The sequence below is a fragment of the Cheilinus undulatus genome, linkage group 8 (assembly GCF_018320785.1).
Source record: "Cheilinus undulatus linkage group 8, ASM1832078v1, whole genome shotgun sequence".
In the NCBI taxonomy this organism is placed as follows: Eukaryota; Metazoa; Chordata; class Actinopteri; order Labriformes; family Labridae; genus Cheilinus; species Cheilinus undulatus.
The window spans coordinates 11631506-11637775 of record NC_054872.1 but is presented as its reverse complement, the minus strand read 5'-3'; positions in this window follow the sequence as shown (position 1 = coordinate 11637775).

Here is a 6270-nt window from a genome sequence, read left to right as displayed (position 1 = left end):
CAAGTTCATAAATGACTGACACTTTAAATCTTTTTAACATCTTCTTTATGTTAGCGCCAATGTATATAAAATGAGGCAGTGGCCTCTCATACAATGAAAAGAGTGGTATTTGTTTATCAGAGTGGAAGCAGAAGTAGAGGTGGCTCATTTTTATCATCTCACTGTTGTCACATTTCTCCACATTTACAACATAAAGCCACTAGTTTCTTCACAATGACTGTGGTTAACTGTTTTGCAAACTGGTCTGGTATACCCCACATATTTACACATGCACTTTCTCCTTTTTCTTCATCAACAATTATTTTGCTCTTATCTAACTGCTCTAAACTAATGCACAACAGCTTATGAAAGTAAGCCTCCATATTGCTGCCTTAATGGGTTGCATTACTTAATTTAGTTTATACTTTACAATAAGGTACATAAAAAGAATGTAGAACTAAGTGCTGCACACTAAGCTTATTCACAGTGCCATTTCAAGGTGATATGTTTATGCCTCAGTGACATTTTACCGTCACTATGAATGTCACAGAGACATAAAAGAGGGACAAAATGATCCCCCTTCTGTTCCAGTCCTGGATTCTGAGGTAGTAAAAGAGGAAAGATGAGATTGGTGGAGCCAGCAGGGAGCACAGTGCTCAGTGTGTGTACATATCAAGGCAATGCATACTGATGACAAATACGCACATTAACTGCCCTTAAGGAATACCTAAAGTCACAGGTGAGAACTCTAACTCAGTGGATAACTTCACTCATAGTGCAAATGTTTCTTGCGTCAAAACAACAACTTTCTACCAGAAACAACACCAAAAGAACCCAAGCAGGGATCACTGTACAACAGGCAACATCCAAACACAACACTATGCCCAAGGGCATGATGGGAAACTCCCCCGACACATCCTCCCAGATCTGAAATCACAGTGGGCGGCTGACTCTTTACAGAGTTGAGCTACGGTGGTAGATCAGCACTGTCCAATAACTTCAACACTGGAGACTGTTTCACTCAGAATGGAGTTAAATTATACTTTGGGTGTTTAAAGCAACTCTGAAATATTCAACCCTGAGATTTCGATGCTCTAGTTTTTGCTGTGGACATCAGCTGCTTTGGGATGTGGAGTGGAGTCATTCTCTCTCTCTCTGTTGCTTTCAACAGGGGTAGAAAAAGTACACGAGTGTTGTGCTTGAGTTGAAGTGTAGTTACTTTGATTGAAACTTAATTAAAAGGAAGAGTACTGATCTCAAAATGTACTACAAAACAGTAAAAGCATCCAAAAAAAACCCTTCACAATTACAGTAATTTTAATAAATGTAATTAGTTACCATCCACCCCTGGTCTTAAGACCTAAAGAAGTGGAACTTTGTTATAATGCTGATGCAGAAATGCATCCTGAAAACACCTTATGATGCATCACTTTGCATCACAATAGGGTACCTGATGAGAAGGCAGGGTTTGCTCACCCACATACAGAGTCTACAGTGCTTGACACACTGGGCGCAGGTTTGAATCTTGACCCAGGTGCTGGTTGGTGTACTTCCCCTACCCCCTTCATATTTCCTCTCTTCAGCTCTCCTAACTAAAGTCACCAGCCCCCCAAAAAATTAAGAAAATCCACTGTTTCCAACAGAAACACTTGAAACACCTCAAGTATCGATGCATGCACACTTGATGTGCACCAGTGGCTGGTTTGACGTTTTCCTCCTGGGACTGGCACCATTCAGCTTGAAAAAGTTGTTGCAGATCTTAGCATGGCCATACACAATGATATCAATATCCACTCACAAAATTAAATGGATATTTCAGTATTTTTGGAGTTGGGTTGCACTTGGCAATAGTGCCATTATCCTCCATTGATTTCAATCAGTTTTGCCCCCTCAAACAGGATGCAGTTGCAGAAAGTAGTCTATGTGCAAAATTTAGAGAATTTACAGTAAAAATGTGCCTAAAAACAATGCTGCCTCAACTGTGCACTATATCAAAAAGTTTTGAAGTGTCATATTTTTCACCCAGAAAGCCTCCATGTTTGGCACTATTCTGCAATGTTAGCTTTGGCTACCAGCTATGTGCTCTTCTGCCTCAACATGTCTGAACAGCTGTTTGGCTCTGCGGGCTTTGTCAGAGGTAACAAAAAGAAAATAACTGCCTAGTACCTAATGCAACCCAGTTTCCAAAATACCAAAATAGCCCTTTAATAGTACAAAAATAAAAGTCAAAAGCATTTAAAGAAGTTTGAGTTTACATTTTAGAACAGGCAACTAAGAGTAAAATGTTTTTTTGTTGCTTAAAAATTGATATAAATTTAGATTCAAAATAATGGGAAATCATTGCTTAAATCTAGGATAGACCATGTCTTTGCTAACCCCCATTGATTCCCCCATAACTGTGGCCCAGAAACCTTTACCCTTTTCCCCCTTTATCCCTTCATGGATAGCCCTGGTGGATAAATTAGCAAACCAGGGGGGGAGATATGGTGTCACAAGTACTTGTTGTTTGCCATCATCACCTGTTGTTATACTTTAGCCACCACAAAAGCAGCTTTCATGTGTGTAGATGCAGTCACCTTGAAAACTATCTGAACATGTAAAAGAAAAACCTACATGGACATATTTTAAAATCTTGCAAATAAAGAACATTTCGGTTTCTTGTCATTATGCTTCCAGGTTGCTGTGTTTCCTTCTCTGTTTGTCAGTGTTGTGCATATAATCTACAGTTTTATTGTTCCATCCAACAGAAAGTGACTGTATGTGAGAACTGAGTCACTTGTTGCTATGATAAAATCAACACCTGATGTTGTGCCCTTCAGTGGCTGCACTGTTTCCTAAAAAGAAAAAATACTGCATGTCTTGTGCAGTATATTACATTTCTATAAGAAAGCAGTTTCAATAAAGATGGCCTGCATGCATGTTTTCAGTGAGTGGATTCCCAAACAATTTCTGCTTATGTTTAAGTCCTTGTACAGAAAAAATAAAGATGCACCATTGTGTTAGTTTAACATTCACTAACAAAGACCACGCTGGTCAGATATTAGTTTGAATAGTTTAATATTAAAATGATGAAATGGTAGAGAAATGGAGGGATGAAGACATGAGGTGAAGGGATGAGGGTAAGGGAAGAGGGATGAGGGGATGAAAGGTTGAACTTATGAGGAACTGAGTGGATGACTGTATAGGTGATTTGGGATATCTTGAACTGGTCTGATCTGAGGACAGCTGAAGGTTTGGGAATTTCGTTAGTTGTAAAGGTTGATCTAAGACAGATGATCAAATGGCTTGAGCAGGTCATGGCATAGTCAATGGGAGTTTGAGAACTTGAGACCTGGACGGAGGGGTCCGATGACTTGCTGGTATCCGCAGGTGTTGGTACAACGTCTGGGAACCATCGGGGTAGAGACTCTGGGTGGGGGGACATCTCCTTGTCACTCTCAGTAAGGAGCCCCCTGTGGTTCAAGTAATGAGAGAAATTAGAAATAAAGGGGGTTTTGCGTGGGAGGGATGTGAAAGCAGAGTCAGAGGCATTTGAATGAGTGAGGCGTGCTTATATACATTGGGCAGTGGAAATGGGATTAGGCAGAGGCGTGGTCTTAGTTCCTGAACTTAGTTTTTTTTTTTTTTAAAACAAAAACTACATTTATTATTGGACAGACATTTGCCCATCAAGTAAAAAAAAATCAACATCAGTAAAGTGCTAAACTGTTGTTTTAAACATCAGTTCTGATTTCCAGTAAATCTAGTGAAGAAGTAGTTTAATGCATCTCTTTTAACCTTGACACATTTTCAGCTCTGTTTAATGCAAAGCTATTTTAGCTTTCATTTTATTTTAACTAAACAAAAAACTCTGCAAACTAGATGCTGTTTTATCTTTATGTTAAAGGACTTCATCTTGCATTGCCCTTAATGATAAGATCATTTGTAACTGTCAGATAATTTTGTAAGGGCAATGCTTTTCATGCATGATGTTATCACTCCTACTGACTTTCTGTCTTTAATCTTGACCAAGTTCAACTCAGTGCTTCATGATTAAGGACTTACAAACTACTCAGGTCCACTGCTAAAGCCTCATCCACATAAATTTTAGCCTTCAGTTGTGATATCTTTATCCAGGTACACTATATTGCCAAAAGTATTCACTCACCATCCAAATAATTGAAATCAGATGTTCCGATCACTTCCATGGCCACAGTTGTATAAAATCAAGCTCCTAGGCATGCAGACTGTTTGTACAAACATTTGTGAAAGAATGGGTCGCTCTCAGGAGCTCAGTGAATTCCAGCGTGGTACTGTGATAGGATGCCACCTGTACAACAAGTCCAGTGGTGAAATTTCCTCGCTCCTAAATATTCCACAGTCAACTGTCAGTGGTATTAAAACAAAGTGGAAGCGGTTGGGAATGACAGCAACTCAGCCACAAAGTGGTAGGCCCCATAAAATGACGTAGTGGGGTCAGTGGATGCTGAGGTGCATAGTGCGCAGAGGTCGCCAACTTTCTGCAGAGTCAGTCGCTACAGACCTCGAAACTTCATGTGGCTTTCAGATTAGCTCAAGAACAGTGCGTAGAGAGCTTCATGGAATGGGTTTCCATTGCCGAGCAGCTGCATCCAAGCCATACATCACCAAGTGCAATGCAAAGTGCCGGATGCAGTGGTGTAAAGCACGCCACCACTGGACTCTAGCGCAGTGGAGACGCGTTCTCTGGAGTGACGAATCACGCTTCTCCATCTGGCAATCTGATGGACGAGTCTGGGTTTGGTAATTGCTAGGAGAACGGTACTTGTCTTTCTGCAGTGTGCCAAGTGTAATGTTTTGTGGAGGGGGGATTATGGTGTGGGGTTGTTTTTCGGGAGCTGGGCTTGGCCCCTTAGTCCCAGTGAAGGGAACTCTGAATGCTTCAGCATACCAAGAGATTTTGGACAATTCCATGCTCCCAACTTTGTGGGAACAGTTTGGGGATGGCCCCTTCCTGTTCCAACATGACTGTGCACCAGTGCACAAAGCAAGGTCCATAAAGACATGGATAGGAGAGTTTGGTGTGGATGAACCTGACTGGCCTACACAGAGTCCCGACCTTAACCTGAGAACACCTTTGGGATGAACTAGAGTGGAGATTTAGAGCCAGGCCTTCTCATTCAACATCAGTGTGTCACCTAACAAATGCACTTCTGGAAGAATGGTCAAAAATTCCCATAAACACACTCCTAAACCTTGTGGAAAACCTTCCCAGAAGAGTTGAAGCTGTTAGAGCTGCAAAGGGTGGACCAACGTCATATTAAACCCTATGGGTTAAGAATGGGATGCCACTTAAGTTCATATGCGAGTCAAGGCAGGTGAGCGAATACTTTTGGAAATATAGTGTATTTGGGAAGGCCCTTTATGGAAAGGAAGTGGAGAACTATTTAAGAACCATTTACAACCATTAGACATGCACAACTGACGCTGAGAAGCAGCCTGATGACTGATGATAGCGGGTTAGATAAATGAGTTTGAGTTCACTGGTTTTGCTTCAACCTGGCTCTTTGCAGTCAGAGCGGATTAGGAATGTAGGAATGATTCCTCTGAGTGTCTAGAAGGTTCTTTTTTCTCCATAAACAAATTCATCCTTTCAGTTCTCCTCACTGTCTGGAGGATGTCCCTATTACTTTACCATCTGCCTCTCAGTAAGACACGACAGCCAGGCTCTATCCTTAACCATCACAACAGGCTACACCGCTCTGTCACACCCTTTTCAGCAGAAATATGCACTTGACTGCAGTGATCACCAAGGAAAACAAAGAATGACTGTGGAGGAGTCGAACTAAGGTTAAAAAAAAATGACTTGCGAAAGAAGAAGAAAAGTTCTGCAGGTGTGAAATATAATGAGTAGAGATGTCAAAACTGTTAGCTGGGAGGTTAAACAGAGAATGAAGCTTTATGAATGAATGACGGCTTATAATAATCAATGGGCAGATTCCTGATAATGACAACCAGCAGTTTATAATTAGTTTAACAGCTAACCTTTGCAGCAAAGTAGTCAACCAGCAATTAGTTACTCATTAGGCTTGTCTGCTCTGAGGCTGCAAAAATTAGCTCTCTTTTCTTAGATACATGTAGGGGGGGTTCCAAGGAAAAAATGGTTGGGAAACACTGCTCTAGAGGGCGTACTAGCTATTACATGCCTTACTTCAGTCTTGATGTTTGGCCCAAACATGCCTAAAAGCTCTGTACACTGTAGTTGCAGGACTGAATCCTGATCTGGGCACTGATTGGTCAAAGTTTCCCCCCACACTCTCTCTTTCTTTAGTG